Raw genomic sequence first — 22,621 nt, forward strand, 5'->3', positions numbered from 1 at the left:
CAAACCTCCCAACATATCGCACGATTTTTACGGCCTGTAGCATTAATATGATTAATTTTCGGTTTATTATGCCGCGTTGCGTTTCGTTCTTCTTTAGGTAACGTTTCGGACAGCATTACAGTGCCCATCATCAAAGTAGATGTGTAGATTTTGGAGGAGTGTAGCGCACATTAATCCTCTTAGGGCCGGTATTTCAGCATCATAATTATTTACATTAATGTGGTTTTCGGCGTTTAGTTTTGGTTTAGTCGTCAAGTACCGGATACAAAGAAGCTTAGTCCGTCTCTATTAATATTAACGGGGTTGACTAAAAAAGGAGGAAGCATAACACGGCATTAAAACAATTTTTTTATGAATTTCGGGGGCAGAGAGCAGCAAGATATATATACAACCACTCAGAATAACGATTAGATTAAACCATAGTTAATATTTATTTAAAAATTATAAATGGTAGTGTAGACAGCCCTGATTTACTCATTGAATTTCATATATCTACGAGAGCTACTCGTTCCAAAGTTCTATTTAAATGTAACAATACCAGGACTGAGCATGCAGGTAGTAATAGATAAGCATAGATATGCGGATTTATTAAACTGCACAGAATATAGGTACAAGAAGGCTATACTATTATCTTTTAAATTTGTATCCATGTAAAGCTTTTAATCGTTTTATACGTTCTGATGTCATTGTATGAACTAATGTCAAATTTAAATGTTATTTTAATTATTTTACTGTGTGTGTGTGTATTTTTATTTTATTTTATATTATAGAAATAAACAGTACATGATTTACAGAGATGAAACAATATACAGGAATAAGATACTTCATGTTGGGTACCTATGATATTTTTCCTTGTAATGTCTGCTAAGTGGTGTGTTTATTCCTTAATTATCAGGTGACGTGTGTAGTATATATGTGTGCGTGTGACGTGTATAATGTATGTTTGAGTGTTTTTGCGTGTGTGTATGTGTCTGTATGTGTGCACATTGAACAGTTTAAATTATTGACATGATGTCACGTTTGAATTTGGGCAGTGAATCCGAAAAAATGTCAATGTTAGAGTTAAGACAAATATTATTTAGAGTATGAAGAGCTCGGTTAATTGTCGAATTAGATGCTGCATATGTTTTATAAATAATTAATCGTATGGAATAGCACTGTATGTTGTGTACGTCTAAAAGGTATGTTAAAATTAATAAGGGACAACAATAATTTAATAATAATTCTAATTACGCGACTGGAATAGTATTATTAACTCCTATATATTTTTTTTTCATAATTTGGCTGTATCCAATACAATTAAATTTCCCATTTTAAAGCGAGCGGGTACTTATTGAATATTCATATTGCGTTATTACTTGTGACAGAAGCTTTTTATACCGGCACGATGCGATCGTACGCACGGTCATTGCGGACACAGCTCAAAAATTCAGGAAATGCGACGCAGACAATAGCAGTATTTGACTGACGATGCGGTAACATGCTAATACTGTTAAAAGTTAAGTCATAACTGCTTGACCTTTCGGGGCCATGATATACTGTTGATTATGACTTTAATATACTGGTAAATATGCGAAGATTGTTAATTAACTTTTCATTTTAACTGACATCCCCAATTGGCGTAGTTAGTGAGGTTAAATGTAGTGGGGAGGATAAGGAAATGAGGAATAGGATAATAATAATAATAATTGGATGACTTGTATAGCGCCGTTTTCGTGCAAAATCACCTCAAGGGCGCTGTACAAACTTGTAATACATTTCTACAGTGATCTATATTGTTAACTATTTATGGAGATACTATACAGTACAATACTTACCTTGTAGGTCACTTGAGATTAACACTTAATTAACATAATATAATTGTTTATTAGCGAAATTTAGATACAGGATTTAGGACTTAATTGGAAAATTGAATATAACTGGACTTTCTCTTAGGAATGGTATATTCAATTTAGGGGTACGACAGCTTAAAAGTGTATAAGTTTTTAGTTTAGACCTGAATTCTGTTGGACTCGTTATGGATCTTATGATGGTCAGGAAGACATGATATGAATTGTTTCGTTAGTGGGCTTCCACCAGGGCGATACTGAGAGAATCACCTTTCGTAAGGCTCCGTAGTAAGCATTCACAAAGAAGAAGAAGATGGTTAGAAAGAGATATATTTAAATACGAAGGTTAGAGGGAGCGCGCTAATATAAAAAAATTATAATTAATGGTTTGTGGCTAAGTTGACATCGCGTCTGAATCACACTCAGTCATCGTAATTTCAATTTCTCAACTGGATAAGTCCTCCATCACAACACAAGCAGTATTTTATGCTTTCTGCGGTGGTAGCAGGAGATTTACAAATATTGTCAGGTTATTTGCAAACCAAGAATGTGTGTCTTGGTTAAAAAAAATAATTGAAAAAGCAAGTGTAAGTAAAAATATTACATATATATGTGACTCATTTAAAATAGAGTAAAAATGTTTTGACAAATGTCTTCAGTAACATTTAAAGAAACTCTGTGAATTTTTCGTACATATTACATGTTAAATAACGGAAAAAGATGTGATTTTTTCATTCATTTAAAATAATTTCTATTTCAACTCGGAAAATAGTAGGTTAGTAATAGAGATTATTTTCAAAATTATGTATTTTGTAAAAGCTTGAAAACAAGAGGTCAAGTATGTAATATTTTGGTAAAAAATTGGAATGCAAAACAATTATGTCACAAAAATTGACTGTGACATAATTGTTTTTTTATATATTTGTTACAGACTGGTTTCGCTTATATATATAAGCTTCCTCAATGCTTATTGTACAATATTATAATATTATCAATATAGATAATAAATCTACTGCCCATTGTAACCTTTTGTAAAAGGTTAACCAGTTGACAATAAATTAATATTATATTAATAAATTAACAGCTCATACAATGTGGTTGCTTTATTAATAAACAAGTAATTACCACCCGGCTTTGCCCGGGTTACAACTCTGTTTCAATATTTAGAAACAATTGAAAACATGGTAAAATAAACGTTTCGTCTTGTCTTATTTTTGACAGTAATGTGGATAACTCAAAGCGCCATACAGCTCATGATATAAATGACGTTGCGTAAATTTTTGGATCAAATTTCATGACGCCTGAGCTTAGTGTTTTTAAGTTTTCCTTTTGCGTACAAGTATCACATTTTCAAAATTGGATTTGCTGTTCATAAAAAAATATTTATTTCAGTTGTGTCTGTGATTGTAGCTCAATGATCTCAAAATTGCTTTGAATTTAAGTGCGATTTTCAAAATTAGAACTGATTGTGTGAAGAGTTCAGACAAGCGATAATAATATTTAAGCAGAAAATTATTTTAATTTTTGTAATTTTAAAATTGGAACTGATCTGTCCAGAATACAGACTATCTCGTGATATTTTGTTTCTGTTCAAACAAAAAAATATCACAGCCCGTGATTCTTCATACAAAATTTTTAAATAATTAATTTCAGAAACTACAAGGCTTGGTCTACAAGATCAAATGTATAGCTTTATCCATATTTTGTATAGCTTCAGAAAGGTCCTTGCTTCTGAATTTGCACATTAAACATATTACAAACAACAATACACGCCATGTTTTGAAGACAATTCAAAATACCGTTATTTTTTCGTAAAAGACTTGCATACTAAATTCTGAAAAGCTGTACTATCACGTAGGCTAGAAGCCTTCGCTGGCTAAGCAGTGGTGCTAAACAATTTTCGTAATAACCAGTTGACAACAATATTTTTAACGTGAAAACGTTGTTAAAAAAATTCTCCCATACTAAGGTCCCGTCAGAATTAGCGATGATTTAATTGTTACCAAATATTTAAAAACATATATCTCGTGGCCCAAGGGTTGTGGCGCCAAGTGGTGTATATATTCTAAAAATAGACTACTATCCTTTGCTTGTTAGTGGGCAAGTTATCCAGAGTCAACGTTCCGCGAGAATTAGCGATGCATTAGTTGCTGTCAAACATTTGAATACATTTATCTCGTTGCCCAATGGTTGTGGCGCTAAGTGGTGTACATATTCTAAAAATAGACCACTATCCTTTGCTTCTTAGTGCTCAATTCATCGAGTGAGGAACGATAAGATATGATTAGACCTCTGAAATTCATAACTCAGAAACGGATAGGGCCTAGATGTTCATATCTGACCCTCAAACGAAGAAGAAGAAGTTAGAGATACTACATATCCCAATTTTAAACCTCCACAACATTCCTAGTCCAATTATTATTGGGGATTCCATAGTTTTATGGCGAAAAGCGAAAGTTAATTTATGAAGGCACTTTTAGATAAAAACAGGTTTCCGGAAACACTTGGAAACCCGCAGTTACAATGGTAAGTGTTAAAATTACAAAGAATGGTACAATAGGGCATCCACTCCAATCTTCCGTGAACATAAATAATACAAAAAGTTAAGAAACGGTTCTTCTCACTTAATTTGCAGGGTAATCACGTGATTCGACTCGTCAATAAAGCTCCATAGTAAACTTTATATAAAGACAAGCATTACGTAATCCATAAAATTAAATTTAAAGTTTCAACAGGAACGTGAAATAACATCACTCTAAAATAAGGTAATGCGCAAGGTAAATATTTAATACAGGCCGTCTCACGGAATTTGAAACAATTCATCAAATTTCAAAGTTTATTTTCAAGTTCTGTGAAGGTTCTATTTAAGCTCTATTATTACATCATTATTGGCCAGGGGCTTCACAAAATTGAAATAATAACAGAATTCGAATAGAACCTTCACAGAACTTGAAAATCGACTTTGAAATTTGATGAATTGTTAAAATTCTCTGAAACTGTGTATTTTATAATGTTTGTTTGCAAAGAACATTGTAATGTTCTTTGGAAAGGAATATGGAAAGTTTCGGGCCACATACAATGTTGAAATACGAAAATATTAGAATATTTATGAACACGTGTTCCGATATCGTGACAATACATTTGTATTTTACTGAAAATTTATCAGGAAACCTATCAATTCATTCGTTAAGGGCCTACAATCTCGTTTTTAATCCGATTATGAATAATTTTAAGAGATTTCTTAATAAATTGACAATACTCATTTTTCTCCATGTATTTTCGGCGCACACACACGCTTACAACACATTTCTATGAGTTCAGTGGTTCGGACTAGTTGATGAATTCACATTTTAATTCGTTGATTGCATCAGACAATAACAATTTTTTGTTAAATTATTAAATTTGCAAAACTATGCACATTTTGCATTAAAATTCATTGAAATGCCAGCGCTTACAATGATTACGAATTAAATGTAAATAAGAACTGAGTTTTTAGCACAAATTATTAAAATACTCGTACTCGTAAGACTGTTATGAAAGTTGTTTATATTCCGGGTATTTTTGATTGATTAGACTATGGTAACACACGTTTTTATCTTGAATTAGTAACGCACCAATATTACGTAAACACAGTGCGAACATCTCGACACCCCGTTGTATCAATGCTATTTTTAATGCATCTATTTCAATTTCACTTCTGTTTACGGTAATGACTAAATGAAAATCTTGAAAGCCAAGATATATATTCCAAGATTGATGAAATTTTGCACAATAAATTTTCAAAACAAAAAAAAGGTTACTGTGTATATGATATTTCGAAAAACCACCCCCCACTCCCTTTTCCGGCGCCTTAGCAGAGTTTTGATATTCCTTGATGAAATTTTGCACACTTAGCGTTAAAATAAAAGAAAAATATCTACATCATCTGTCTCCATCAGATTTAAAAAAAACTTTGCTTAAATCCAAGGATTTCAGGTAGTTCTTGATAAATGTGAAACTCATATAAAATTAAAATGAAACATTTATTAATTAACGGTGATCGAATTGTTTTTACTTGATTATATAGGGTGGGGCAGAAGTAATGACCCGGTTTTGAGGAGGTATAAAAAAAACTAATAAAATTAGAGACAAAAAACTTTTTTACTTTTGCCCCATCCTGTTTGTACTAACAGATGAATTAATCGATTCATTTTCAAATATTTTTGTTAATACCACTAATGAACACTGTAAAACGACGAATTACGAATTTAAGAATTGTCTGTCACGGTCACGCTTGTGTTACAAGGTCAAAGCTTCCGTTCTTTTGCAATTCGGCCCCTTAAATTGCAAGTCATCTTTAACTACAGGAAGATTCAATCCGGTAGAGTTTCCGGGTGTCGAGATTTTACGTGAAATTTATAAGATTAAATTGAAGACAATTAGTTGTTGATGGATGGTAAAATTAGTACCTAAATATTACGGATTTTTATTGCGAGTTTTTTTTAGAGTTTGCGCGTGGATGCCATAAGTGACCATTTATATAAACATTCGTACACGCACGGAGACAAATGAGTATTGGTAATTTATTAAGAATCTATTCAAATGATTGGTAATCCGGTTGAAAACGGGATTGCAGTACTTAACGAATGAATTAATTTGTTTCCTGATAAACTTTTAGTAAATGACCAATATATTATCACGATGTCTGAACATATCATTAAATATTATCATGCACGTGCATGAACACGTGATCCGATATATTAGAAATTTAGAAAAAGTTTATCAGGAAATGGCCTGCAATCCCGTTTTAACGGCATTACCAATAATTTGAAAAGTCTTTTGTCTTCGTGCTGTTAACAGTTTTCCGCAAGAGAACGGTTTGCTTTTACGCGTCAGTTACCTAATTTCTTCAATACATTCAGATAAAATTGATATTTTCAAGACCCAAGTACACGTCTCTTTGGAATGACCCTCCGCTCAGCATTCTCAAATATGACACTAAAATAGACCCTTAAGGAAACCTCAAGGCCTCCTGCGAACAATCTATTTATATAAATGCCTGGATTTCTTTTTAATACAAATCTACAGTTTTATTTCAAGATTGATGAAGTTTGCACACTTGACCTTCAAAACAAGAGAAGGTTCAATGACATTATTAGATTTAAAAAAAACTCCTAAAGCCCAGGCAAATTATTTTTTATTTTTATTATTTATTTTATATTATTTTTTCACTTTTGTTTTCGGCAATAAATTAATGTAAATCTTGGAAGCGGAAATTAAACCACTTCCCAACATCCGATCGAGCTGAAATTCGGCAGATTAGGTCGTTGTTGATGACAATGCATTTTATAAACTTTTGGTGGCAATCACGTATACACACGCGAACATATACGCATTACTATGGAATCAGACGAAATAACAGTAGTTAATATACGAAATATATGTCAGTCCTACACGATCGGCATCTGGCAGGTCGGTAACGCGGTTGACTCCGATCCCTCGGAAGGTTTCATTTCTCAACCAAACCACACGGAGATAATGGTAGAATGATCCTGTTCAAAAGGTATTAATCATTCAGAATATATAGAAACACGTTTTCACGCACGTGTTCTTTTCATAAAAAATATCAAGAGATGCGACAATATTAGTATAAAACACTCATAAAACATTCGCTTTTAACTAATACTCTTTTTAACAGGAAAACGAATAATTTGAACAGATTTTCAATAAATTAACATCGTTTTCGTCATGCATTTTTTTTAAGTTTTAAAAGAAATTTTAAAATAGATGTGTAATAGCAAAAAAACATTGATTTTTTACGTTGGTATATTATTTGTAGCGACTTGTTTGGTATCATTACTCCGTAGTAAAATTCTTATCTGGGTAATTTCTCGTTAAATGGGCGTGAAAACGTTACGGTTGAGATTTATTTTTAAATTAAAAAAAGTATCTCTGAGTGATACAAATTACTTTGTTATTGAGGACGGAAAATATTAATTTACTTACATACTATCAAATCAGTAAGCGATGGGTTTGAAAATATAAGAAAAAAATGCCAAAATTCTTATGGACTGTTCCTTTGATCGTTTGGTGTTAGTTCAGGGCAAAAAAATTGTTTTAATTTTTGTTTATTTAAAAAAAGAACGTAATGTATTTTTAATTTTAATAGTTGTTAAATTATCTAGATATCCTATATGATCTCATCGTCCTTGTTTTCATACAAGACGTGTGAAAAGGAAGAGGTCGATCATTGATGATATACGTACGAGCTCGCGCTGTGACTAGTATATGTTTAACGTTACAATAAAAATAGGTACGAAGAAACTGAAATAACGGAAACCTCTAGCCAATTTTGACAGTGGCGTGCAACAACTTTTGGTGGCGTACACTGTTGTTTTTTTTAGATGTTCGCGATTAAAACGATCATAAAATGCAGTTTTTTTTTTCATTCTATTTTTAAATTATTTTCCATGATTTTTGATATTGGAGAATATTATTTACCTATCATACACCCTAAAAGGAGTTAAGTTCTGATATTTCTGGAGGCGATTATTAATAATGGAAAAAGTAAAAAATCTAAAAACTTTTTTCGAAATTCCATTGTTTTTTTTTTCACACAAAAAAATATTTTTTAACAGAAGAACGTTCATTTTTCCAACGTTTTTAACTGAAAACTACCGTAAAACGTTGGAATTTCAAAAAAAATCTTCAATCATTTTAACTTGTATTATTATTACGTGGAATCACCTCCCGAAGTGAGTGCACTTTACCCTCGAATACCTTGTTAAGTTATTTATACATAATGCGACAAAATGGTTCGTAACTCCAACTTTAGAAAATCTTATAGGTACTTTTAGAATAGATATTAATTTTAGAATTTATTATTTTTGAGAACACAACAATTTTCGAATGCATATTTTTTACCGCACGTCAATACTGAATATAATTCATACAGATTATGTCGTCTCTAAACAAAGATAGCGCCATTTCAATCTAAGTTTTAAATCTGAATTGGATTGGAATTATAATGTTAACTAACATAAAATTGTTATTTCTCATTTATAAGTATCATTGAATTGCTGACAGCCCTGAATTGTTGATGCCAAGTTGCGATGCCTACTGAGCTATTCCAAGTACAATTAATTTTGTGGGCAACAATAAACTAACTACTGACTATTATCATCTTCTTCTTTATGTGCCGTATCAGGTCCCCCCGACGTTGGCGATCACTCTTGAAAATGTCTCTTTGTCTTGCGCTGCCCGGAATAGCTCCTCCACACTTCTAATGCCGGTCCACTCTCGTATGTTTCGCAGCCAAGACATTTGTCTCCTACCAGGCCCTCTATTACTATTATCATAGACACCTCATACTTCGACTTATGACAGGTATTATACAAACCTAGTATAAATTAGTTCAACTATTGTTACACTGGTTTATATTTCTTTTGAATTATGCATTGTCTTACTGCACTTATATTAATAACTGCATCACTTGCAATAGTGTTTTTGTTTACACATTAATTGTTCTTTAATTTATTGCTATTATTATCCTGCTTTCCACTGTACGCATGTAATTCGATTATAAGTGTATTGTAAAAGCCATTATATGGCGTTTGAATAAATAAATCTCTGAAATAAAGTGCAAATTATATTAACGAATTAAAAAACATGTTTAATAATAATATCGTACGCCACTGTAGATTTGGTGCTTGGCGTGACCACCATTTGCAACGCACTAGTGCGTGGATGAACAGTGAAACTCTCATTACTTTGAAGAATTTATAGACTTGCCTGCTTTTTTACTTTGATCTCTATCTAGTCAAGTCAATTAAGCAGCTTTCAGAGCCATTATTATCTAATATCACAAGCTGTTTATGTATCTATTACTCGCTGATACGTGGTACAAGAGTCACATTATGCCATATTTGCTGATATGTGATACACGAGTCACATTATGCCATATTTAAGGTTATTTACCATATATGTTTATAGAAATACAGTATTTATACAAAAAAAAACATGATTAAAATCGATAAGCAATAAAAATAATATTAATATTACGCATTTCCCGTGAAATAGCTTAAAGACATTGAACAGTGATTCAGTGGACAACTAGCTGAGATATACGCGGCGTTGCTTGACTTTTCTCTACTTTCTATAAATATAATATGCATGTATTATATATATAAACCTTCCGGAAGAAATTCTCAAAATGATAGTGAAACCCTATCAAACTCTGTTGCGTAGTTTAGAAGAACTATACGCACAAACATACAAACGCGGAGACTGATTTTATTTTAGTATAATAGATATATAATATCTAGGCAATTATATGAACATATTAATAAAATTACGATCCAGCCGTTCAATATTCTCTTTATAGATCACAACTTGCGATCGTAACATTAGGTCACCCTACATGACATAATCTACTAAATCAAGGAAAACATCTGAGGAAATGTGATTCAAATTCCAGTTACGACTACAATCTATTTCATGTCGTTACATCGAGTCACCCTAATTGATTTCATTATAATACCTACCATGCAGGGTAGTTGACGTTACGACCGCAAAATATGTGGTCGTTATATCCAGTCACCCACGTTTTGTGATCGTAACATCGAATCACCCTAATTGAGTTACTGTTGATACCTGCCATGTAGGGTGACTTTACGTTACGACTACAAAATATGTATTATTTGAAATGAGCTTAAACTACGTTCGTTGAATTTTTCATTGAAAATCAAGTATTATTTTTTTTAAATTTTGTATTTTTTTATACTGTCATCGTTTTAAAACTTGGATCACATTATTTAAATGTATCACAAATGTGTGATTAAGTACCTAATCACAACTCAAAAAAACTGTTTATACTATTTGTCACGTATTATTAAGAGCAATAATTAGTCGTCTCAAATATCCATACAAATTGAAAATATCTCCCGAGTAAAAATAAATGCCGCCGACGGGAATTGAACCCGTACCTTCTGATGTCCGGTCAGGTGCTCTGGACCACTGAGCTACGTCGGCTTATTCCCAACCCGCTAAATAATTCAATATGTACTAGTACTTCAATCAACAATAGCTGCTTATTATATTTTTTCACCAGTAAATAACCAACTTTATTTTTGTAGGAAAGGCTTTTTTAGTGCTAAATCTCCAACTAGATGGCTTCGAGACCTTCTATATCTATTGGTGAATAATTTGACGTTTAAGATATTATTAAAAATAATAAATAATGATTAACAAAATAAAATAACTTACATTCTCCGGTATGTTGTAAGTCCTTCCTCACTATCCTCTCACTTCTTTTCAGCAGCACTTAAAGATGTATTGCTTCGTATTGCAAATTTATTGGATTCCAGCTGCAAACAAGGGGAAATCAAGAATTAGTATCGATGTTTTTTTAATGTGAAAGTTCCGCTAACGCACTTTGATTTCACGTTTAAATTATGTGATTGCGTCTACGATGTACGTGCAATTGTACACGGGAAAGACCAAATTGTTATAAGTAATAAACTAACTCAATTGTTTTCTGTACTTCTACCTACTTAACAAAACATTTTTTTTCATATTTGTACAAAGAATCATGTAAATCATAAAAAATAAACATATGTACATTTGTTTAAAAACACATAATTTTTACAATTTTCCTTAATCTCTAAATAGTATGAAAAAAAATTTGCTATTGTGGACTTAGTTTTCACTATCATTTAGAGTATTTCTTCCAGAAGGATTACATTATATGATACATGCATATTGTATATATAAAAAGTAGAGAAAAGTCGATGTTTTATAATCGTAGTAGAGTCCAAATCAAAAAGTTATGACAATTTGTTTTTATTTTTGTGTGGTTTACAAAGTGTTCGTATAAACACACCTTTATGATTATTATTTCTTCGCCCTCGGTCAGCTGTTCTATTTAAGATTTGAAATGTGAGGGCGGCCATTTTGTTATCCGATCTCTACTCGCAAAAGTAAAGCTATGATTACACTGGACAATTTTTATTACACGTTTTAGAATGTTTTTTATTAAATATTATTAGAATATTTTTTTAAATTATCATGAATGATTGACAAATAACCAGTCTCCAAAGTTTCGCGGTATGAGCGTGGAACAAATATATAAGTAGGGATCTTATGTTACTTTTAATATTATTTTAATATTCTCCCGGTGAAGGAAGTGCACGGTTTAAAACATATTTATGTGTTAATATTATAAACATTATTTAATTAAAAAATATTAATCTTGTTTTCGACAGACTTGTCCCAATGACTCCAGACGACTGTGAGCAGTTTTTTTTGTAAATGTTATATGTTACAAAAGTCCTAATTGTTCCCAACCGTCTGGAGCGAGTGAGACTACGGCATCCCCAATTGGGGTACGTTGTGAGGTTGAAATTAATGGGAAGGGGAAGGAGATGGGAAGAGGAAGGTGGGGAAGTACCTGGCTATTCAGATCTGGTCACCAAAAACGGAAAAGACATTTCAAGCAACGTTTCAATTCCAATTATTGGTCTTACACCAGGGTGATACCGAGAGTATCTTCTGCTCTGAAACGTGCTGCAAGTATACTATATACTATTTTAAATTAATAAATTGTGAAATAACACAAATTAATCAAATAAAATTTACTTGCGCAAATCGGGATTTGAACCTGCGACCTTTGGATTGCTAGTCGAGAGCCTTAGCCCTCAACCACGGAGGCCGTCAGTGTTGGGACTCTTATGCGGTACCTACTCACGTTATGTGACTTACTATTATGTATACTACTAAAAGAAATAATTTTTCATTAGAAATCTATGAACGCATAAAGGAAACAACTTTAAAAAAATACAGTATTATATGCTAAGATTATCTGTGACAGTTTCATTTGATTAACTTTTCTATAAAATTATTTACAAAAATAAATAAAGATCTGTTTTTTGCTGGAAATCGAACGTTTCTAGACTCCGTTTATCAAGTGATTTTAATGCCTATTACCTACAATATTTTTTTAATTTTATTTTTTTATTTATATATAATTTGTACATTTATTTATAACAATTACAGGTAATATAGCCTAAGACGTTATAATTGTACCATTTATGCAGTGTATATGCAATGCCAAAAATCTCGCAAATGCGCTATAGGACACAAAAAATAAATCTATTTTTTTTATCTACCGCATTCAAAAAGCACGTAGCTCTCCCCACAGGTGAGTTCATAAATAAATTAGTGCGGCTTGCTCTACTATATAGAAGATTGTGATGACGTCCTCGAGAGTGAGACTCTGGTACAAAAAAATTTAGTTGGGCCAGTATCTCATTATTAGATAAGTGACCGTTTATTAGTTGAAAAAAATACTTAAGCAAAGCAATACCTCTACGTGTCTCTAGGGAGTAGTAATTGGTCATGCCTAATATATAAATCGATGGGTAAAGCCAAGGGTAACGTCCATAGAGCCGAGAGAATAAAAACCTTAAACATTTTTTATGGACTCTTTCAATGCGTAAAGTGTATGTTAATTCATGTGGAGCCCAGATGATCGAGTTTGATTCAAGTACACTTAGGACTAGTGTGTTATATAATAACGTCAGTGTTTTTTTGTTACGAAACGGATATGAGTTCCTAATTACGAAGCCGAGAAGCCTGTATGCTCTGCTTATTAAATCATCGATGTGTTGGTGAAAAGTTAGTTTGCTGTCGTAAATAACTCCTAGATCTATAAGGTATACAAAGAATATACACATTTTCGGCTTGTAGCTTCCTCTTAAAAATAGTATGATACCATCGATTTCATAAAGGCTATTGATAAATTAATAACAATTACACTCCCACGCATATAAAAAAGCATAATGTGAAAGCGTTCACTGAATTTGAATTTAAATCCATACCTGAATGGTTTTTTTAATCATTTTTTAATGTAACGCCATTTCGTCTATGTCACAATTGTGTTTTTCAGCTGCATATTAATTATATCAGCTCTCCAATGCACTCTGTACAAAAGATTTCGTTGCCGAGCGACATAAGTAGTTATAACTTACAACATTGACAGGCGATTAGAAGACGAAAAAGCGAAAGTGATACCATTGGTTCTAGACACACCGATTGTTGAAAAAATCAACAGATAAGCTTTAAAAATATCGTTCACAATCAACCGGTTAAAAAAATTGGCTAATTTTGTTATTATTTTTTTAATGATAAACCAATGTTTATAAGACAAGGTTTTTATGCATAGCACAAATGATAACAAATTATTATAAGCATTAATTAATTACTCGCCTGAAATATCCACACATATTGAAAATTTCTGTAATATCTGTTTTTTTCATCTGTAAACAACCAAATTTATTTTTGTAGGAAAGGCTTTGTTACCTACTGAATTTCCCACTAGATGGCGTCGAGACATATCAACATTTGTTGATGAAATATTTTGACTTTGCTTATTATTTATTTATTCATTTATTTGTTATTTATTAATTAATTAACGGTCTTTTTGGGGGCTTTTACATATGAATATTAAGAAATATAGATTATTTATTTTACATAACTGAATTGCTTCATTAACAACATTTTATATTTGGTTAAAGATACATTGAAGATGTCCACTGACTTGGTGTAATTTTTTACCACCATTAGTATTTTGAGCAAAGAGGAATACATATGGTAGTTAGTCCCAGAATTTCTGCACTTAAATGAATTCTGACTTCTAGTATGACGTTGTGGAATCCGGAGTGATATTATGCAATGATATAATTTAGCACACTGAATTCGCCCACATAACACATACAACCACACACAGACACACATGCACACGTACACACACACAAACACTCACACACACCTCTCTCCTTCCCCAGCACACTAATTTAACTTAACTTAAAAATGTAACTTAACCGTAAAATGTACAATATACCTCATATGCATATATGTCAGCGACATGTCATTGGTACCAATTATTGTACTAACTTTTATAATTTTGTAACTATTGTCATCTATGTAATTATGTACTGTTTGTTTCTGCAATAAACAAAAATAAAATAAAATAAATAAACTAATGTTACAAGACAAGATATAATATGCAGTAATTGTCGATTGAAGTACTTGTACATATTGAATTATTTGGCGGTTTGGGAAGCCGACGTAACTCAGTGGTCCAGAGCACCTGACCGGATATCAGAAGATGCGGGTTCAATTACCATCGGCGGCATTTATTTTTACTCGGGAGATATTTTCAATTTGTATGGACATTTCAGGCGAGTAATTACTTAATGCTTATAATCATTTGTTAAGATTGATATCTTTCAAATGCGGTCTACACGACCATCTTAGATACTACTGTCTTTTATACGATAAATCATACACTTAAATAGAATAATTCATGGTCATGGTGATACTACATTTTGTAGTATTATCATTTGTTTAATTAATCCAGGGGTTCGCAACCTTTTTGTACTCTAGAGCAGTGCTCCGCAACCTTTTCTCGCCTACGACACACCAAATTTCTTCCTAGAATTCCGCGGCACACCAAAAGCTAAAATACATAGATATTAAATTGATGCACAAATTTTACAATAACTTCTTGTTTTTTTTATTTCAAAAGGATACATACATAGATATAAATAGGATTAATCATCACAATGATAATTCATTACATCTTTAAAAAGAAATATAAAGTCATCGAAAGTGATGAAACAAAAACTTTAATAACTGGGTTAAGTAGGTTAGGTTAGGTTTTTGTACTCTAGAGCAGTGCTCCGCAACCTTTTCTCGCCTACGACACACCAAATTTCTTCCTAGAATTCCGCGGCACACCAAAAGCTAAAATACATAGATATTAAATTGATGCACAAATTTTACAATAACTTCTTGTTTTTTTATTTGAAAAGGATACATACATAGATATAAATAGGATTAATCATCACAATGATAATTCATTACATCTTTAAAAAGAAATATAAAGTCATCGAAAGTGATGAAACAAAAACTTTAATAACTGGGTTAAGTAGGTTAGGTTAGGTTTAAATTATTTTTTTCATCGTTTCTAATGACTTTATATCACTTTTTAAAGGTGTGTTGAATTTTCACTGTGTTGAGTTATCATGGAACCAAATATAACATATTTATTTTCACGCAATCTTAATAATTATTATAAAATAATAATAAATTAATGAGCGATTAATTGTTAAATTAACCTGCGCTTGTTTCAATGAACACAAAAGTTTTATATTCGGCTTGATTTTTGACAGCGCAACCCGAAGTTGTTGGTCAAGACTAATGTTAATGTTATTACTATATTAAGTTTACATATATGTATTGTTTTAAATGATATAATTGTAAAGCTGCACATCTTGATACAGGAATGCCCTAGTGAGATGTGCAGAGTACGTTTTTTTATGTTAAAAACTGTTTTTTTGAATAAATAAAAAAAAATAAAAATAAAAAAGACCTTTTAAGCATGACCGCTTATCATTTTTAATTAATATAAGCGTTGAAAAACTTTGCTCACATAATATGTCGTTGAAAATGGAAGTAGTGTTAAGAATGCTTTGACGGAAATGTGAGGATATTTTTTTTAATGTAAATCCAGAAAACATCTAATTGATCTTCGGAGAAGTGAAGTCATGTCATGTGATGTCATGTCATTATTTAAATCTGTAAATTTCACTCGAATTTGCAGAGGCAGTGCTTCCGTAGAATTTATTGCATTGGTTGCAAAAGGATTTCGAATCCAATCGTATTGTTCCGTATTAATGGAATAAAAATACAGACCAAATTTCTGCTGAAGTATACTTACATGTTGTTGGGCCAGATCCACAGTTAATTGTTTGTTTTCAATTGTACTATGGTTGATCCTTTGGTACATTTCCAAACATCCTTTTTGCAACTCTTTCTGCCAAAGTTCGTCATTAAGTTCATTCAAATGCTCGAATATATCAGCCAGTTTGGCTATCCAGTAATTATCATCTAGGTGCTGATATAGTTCGGGCATATTATGATTTAAAATAAATTCACGCACCTCGTGACGAAGCTCAAACAATCTAGCCAAAACTTTGCCTCGGGATATCCAACGCATTTCAGTATAAAACAATAAGGATTCATATTCGGCTCCCATTTTTGAACAGAGTATTCCAAAGATTCGCGAGTTTGGGGTTTTTGATTTAATTATGTTTAAGATTTTAATGCATTCATTCATCGTGTTCAAAAGTTCCTGAGGTAAATTTTTGACCATCGATGATTCTCGATGTATGCAGCAGTGTGTAAATTGTAACGTTGAATTTTTTTGTTTTACACAAGAGACACAAGAGACAAAACCCTTTTTACTACCTGTCATTGCCGCAGCGCCATCCGTGCAAACAGCAATGCAATTGCTCCATTTAATATTATATATTTTGAAGAAATCATCGGTTACTTGAAAAAATTCTTCACCGGTAGTTCGCTCTGGAACCTCCTTACAAAATAAATAATGTTCTTAAATAAAGTCCTCGTCAAAGAAACGTACAATAGCTATCAACTGTGCTTTATTTTTAATATCGGTTGTTAAAATATTTTGTCATTGTGTAATGAAATATTGTAAAATGTCAAATACATTGAATTTGACCGCGGCACACCTGTGTCCGGCTCACGGCACACCAGTGTGCCACGGCACACCGGTTGCGGAGCACTGCTCTAGAGCACAGTCTAAAATATTGGTAGGGTGGCGGGCACCACCTATTTTTAATCAACAAACGTGGGGTAGCAATCGCAATCAAAATGACAACAACGCGGTTCCAGGCGGGGAATGCTATTTGCACATCACTCCTTGTACACGCCGAAAACCCGAAGTGAGCCGATGATCGCCGAACCGATCGGGACAGTACGAGCATGTGACTACTGTCAGTTTAGCTGTCGGGGCCACGCTTATTGCTTTCACTGACAGACAGAGCTGGCATGTGTTTTGGTGCCTTCGGCGTTCATTGGCTCAATTCGTGGCGTTCGTTAACTTTGGGTTTTCTGCGTGTACAAGGAGTGATGTGCAAATAGAACTCTCCGTTCCAGGCTAGCGTGAAGAGTGCAGTCTGCAGTGCAGTACTGTCAGCAAAGGAACCACTCATACATACAATATCGCAAACATACGAACGTATTTAATAAACATAGGCACTCAAAAAAATTAAAACTCCAACAAATAAATAAAAATAATTCACATTTTTAATTAATGTTGAGGAAAAAAATATTTCACAGTCAAATAGTGTCGGGCACATCCGAATCGTTCTGCGGGCGCCATGATGCCCGCGGGCACGGGGTTGGAAACCCCTGAATTAATCCATCGTTGGCTAAGAATAGAATGCTGCTACAGTAATCGTGAGGTAAAATGATTGCGTTGTATACATTTTTTCTGCAGATTGTATTTAGGAATCTTCTTATTCTTTCAAACAAAGTGAAATTTTTTAAATAATTTGGTTTTGCATATTATATACTAGCTGACATGTAACGGCGTTGGCGGTGGTTATCCTTAGGAGATATACATATACCATGTTGGACTTTTCTGTTGACCTTTTTAAGATATACAATTCCGTAGTAGGTACATTATTTTGATGTATCTCATAAGGTTTAGTTAGCAGTTTCCGTAGCGTAGTTTAGAAGAACAAAGCGCACAAACAGACAGAGGACGGCGATTTTATTTTTTACTATTTGATAGCTGAAGTGTCCCGGCGTTGCTAGTGGTTATCCTTAGGAGATAGACATAAACCATTTCAAACTTTTCTGTAGACCATTTTAAGATATACAGTTCCGTAGTACATAATTTTGATGTACCTCATAAGGTTTAGCCAGCGTTAGCAATGTAAGCTCCCTACAATATTTTTTACGACTTGATTACAAAACATCGACTTTTCTGTACTTTTAAAAAATATATTATGCAATTATTATATTATATTAAATATACCTCTTGGAAAAAATTCTCTAAATGATTGTGAAAGCCCTATCAAAATCCGTTGCATAGTTTAGAAGAACTAAGCGCACAAACAGACAGTCGCGGATAGCGACCTTGTTTTATACTATTTAGAGATTTTTTTAAGGTTTATCATGACGAAGAAACAATTGGTTTTGAAAAATGTCGAAACTTTTTTAATAAGACAAAATTAATAAGTTTTTTGTGTTTTGAGAAAAGTCATTTTTAAGTTTAGTATTACTCCCAAATATTTGATTTCAAACACTTATTTAAACGCTTCACCGTCTATCAATTTTAACGTACGATACATGTTCTGACTTCGTTATTTATTGTCGGAAACAATCAGGAAAACCTTTCGTGCACCAGTGACAAGAATTTTTTCCAGCCGACAAACCGATCGTGCGCTGGTGGCATTGGAATTTCGCCCTAGCTCGAATTCTCTGATATGCGATTTAAATCTGTATGCCAAGAGAAAGTGTATAAAATTTTAGAACACAATCGCTTGCACTTGAAAGACTTCAGAGTTCATTTTTTATTTCACGCATCTAGCTCCTCGAAAAGGGTTTGGTGTTCCAATCTTGTTGTCAGTACATTAATTTCCAATTTTCTCTTTTCCGAACAGTTAGTAAAAAAGATGTCACACCCGACCTTTGACTTCTGAAGTTATAGTTTTCTCAGACGTTGCGTATAAGTGGCCTTTGTAACCGGATTTTTTTCTACTCTGAATCAAAATTCAATAGGTAAATAAGAAAATAAAAAATAAAAGAAAGACAAACATTCAAAGGTTACGAATAACCTAACAATATTTGATCATTTCCTACTACCATTAATGCAGAAAATGTTGCTTGCGTCGTGATAGAGGTCTTAGCCAGCCAAGGAATTGAACTCAAGACGCCTGGGTGCCCTGGGTGGGATCAATACGCCAATAATCAAATAAATAATTTATAGAAATTTTTCCTGAATTTTTACAATTATTAAATTATAACTATAAGATAAAATGTGATATACTGGTAACGGGCTGTATAAAATGAACCTACGGAATAATGTATTCTTAGCCCAAACATGATAAAATTTAGGACATCTGTTAATTCAATCGTAAGGCCTGCAATCCTGTTTTTAACTAGAATTACCAATAGCTTGAAGAGATTCTTAGTTGATTAGTAATACTCATTTTTCTCCAATGAATATAATTTTATTAGGACATAGAAAACTGTGAATACCACAAATAAATAAAATGGAATAAATTACAATAATAAGAAAAACGGTCACATTGAAATGCAAAACGGTCTAACTTAGGAGATAAACGTTGTCATAGGACAATCGTCTTTATTGAACTATGTAGGAACATAAAAAAGATCAAAAACATTTCGTAAAAAAAATGGAAAACGAACCTTTCACTTCTGAGGTAAAGAAATGCTTTTAAAAAATCACTTTGTATCAAACATTAACACTAAACCACAATTTTTTAACGGAACATCCAGTCCCCAAATTTCTTAACGAAACATACAGTTTCCAAATTTATTAAAGAAACATACAGTCTCCAAATTTACTAACGAAACACACAGTCTCCAAATTTTTTAACGAAACACAGTCTCCAAAATTTTTAACGGAACATTACACTTCACTTTATTTTAATCTGTTTATTTTATAATTATTTATTACCCGAAATAAATGACGTAGTAATGAAACAAAATGTAAATTCCCACGGCGTACAAGGCAAATTTCAAATATAAATAAATGAAATCTTTGATCGAATGTAAAAAATCCATAGCTAAAAAACAAACAAAAAATTATAAAAAACTAATTTAACCTTTAATAAAAAATAAATAAAAATTATATAAGTCAACGAAAAATAAATTTAGTAGGTACGTGAAATACCAATGCAGTTAAGTATTATGATTTGTTTTTTAAAAAATTACAAAATATTATTGGGTTTGGTTTATCTAAGATAGAGCATATATGTGACCGTTTTTCTTATTATTGTAATAGTTCATCTTTACTTGTTTGTGGTATTGTAAATAGTAACATAGTTATCTATGTCTTAATACAATCATTATGCATGGAGAAAACGGATAGTTTCGTCAAAAATTTTTACCGTAAGTTTTTTTACCGTAGTACTTTTTTTAAATGTCTTAATTTTTTTTTTGTTTGTCTGAACATTGAACCTTCCTACCCAGGAACTGGATTCGACAACTCTATCAACCTCGCTAAATGCCGATCGGGTAGGACTGACATTTATTTCGTATAGTAACTGCTGTAATATCTTCCGATTTCAGAGAAACGCTTATATCTTAGCGGGTGTGTACGTGATTGCCATCAAAATTGATAAATATGCATTGTCATCGACAGCGAGTCTATAAGCCGAGTTTCAACTCGATCGGACGTCGGGAAGATGGTTAATTTTCACTTCCAAGATTTGCATTAATTTATGCATTCCCGGAGACAAATGTATTTTAAAAAAATAAGGCGATGTTTCTATGATGATTCTATTTTTCTTACAATTAGTGTAACTCTCTCACCAAGCACAAGAACCAATTTCTTCATTGGTGAGATTGCGAACATAAATATATTTTGTAATGTAAATATATTTTTTATGTACTCATATTATATCCTGTACCCACTTTATATATATTAAATATAAAAAAAATATAAAAAAAATGCGAAGCACCTAAAATTAAATATTGCAAATAGTACACGTTTTGGAAAAAATCGAGTATTTTAGTGTAAAATCTATCAATTACGAACCCTTTTTCTATTTGGTTTTATTGCATGATATCAAAAATTGAGTTCTTTAGATTATGATTAGAAAACATTTTCATATTTGAGCTTGAGTTTCACAAAAAAAAAACATGCGTTTTGGTGATTATTATTATTATAGCATTGATTGGTGATTCAGAATGTTAAACGCCGAAGTGGATCGCCTTAACTCACTATTAATTATTTTTACTCTTTTGACTGCATTCCCTTTTTAACTCAAGGTTGTTTGGAACATTTATTTTTTGTTATAGCAAATGTGGTTTTAAATAAATTTATGTAAGTTTTACTGCAAACAAGTTGGCATTGACTCGCCAGTAGAATAACTTACTCCTACGGAGGCATTTAACATTTCCCATTATCTCAGCGGGGATGTGCAGAGAAGAACACAGTTCTGATGACATTTACACAGGGCCGAACATAGTACATTTTTCACCCGGTACAGAAAGTAATAACGGTGTTCTTTCTACCAAAATCTCATCGTAAAGTCTTAAATGTTGCATTCGCATATCAATATAATCGCCAATTGCTCTAAAACTCCGTCACTCAAAACATTGAGATGCTCGGTGAAGATACTCAATAACTTTTTCAAAAAACTAAGGAATCGATGAAACAAACTATTATTAAGTACATTAAAATACGACCCTACCTATTTCATATTTACATGTTTATAGAACTCAATTTTTTCCAAGTAGTACCTAGTTTAATTTAAATGTTTTGCTAGATTTCTTATATTGCTAACTTGCCTCGAAATATGAATTTGTGCTGAGAACATTACACAATTAAACAATTACATAATTTGATTTGCCAATATTGTCATTACGTGAATACAATTTAAATAGATTAGGTGTTTCGGAGGTCCAGGGAAGCCTTGTTGGTGCTTCAATAAATGAATCAAAAATTATCTATATTTTCACTACAACACCTTCTGCGCATGCGTGCTTAGAGTTGGTGCGAGTGCGGTCACGTGATCAATTTGATTCCGATCGCGTCATTTGCCTTCCGGCTATTACTGTGTAAAACATACGAAATATTTGATTTTTGTGGAAAGATTGATAGAATGAATTAATTTGGTGTATTTTCAGCTAGTTCCAGCGTAGAATTTACTTCTAGCATCATCTTACTAGGATCCTCAATAACTGAATCT

At 32.4% G+C, this 22,621-nt stretch overlaps 1 protein-coding gene across 4 annotated transcripts in view; it reads right to left on the reverse strand.

Moving 5' to 3' along the window:
• The window catches only part of LOC149410787 (uncharacterized), a 104,186-nt gene that overhangs the window by 55,655 nt on the left and 25,910 nt on the right, over positions 1–22,621 (reverse strand). For 3 of the 4 annotated variants that reach the window (XM_089648206.1, XM_089648205.1, XM_089648203.1), the window contains exon 2: positions 11,073–11,173. The gene's annotated coding sequence lies outside the window, so the exon portion shown is untranslated. Of the gene's footprint in view, positions 1–11,072; positions 11,174–20,111; positions 20,242–22,621 lie in introns of those variants that run through there. The other variant, XM_089648204.1, reaches the window with a different exon arrangement.

This window comes from Hesperophylax consimilis, chromosome 27 (assembly GCF_061612785.1).
Source record: "Hesperophylax consimilis isolate HC1 chromosome 27, BYU_Hcon_1.0, whole genome shotgun sequence".
Lineage (NCBI taxonomy): Eukaryota > Metazoa > Arthropoda > Insecta > Trichoptera > Limnephilidae > Hesperophylax > Hesperophylax consimilis.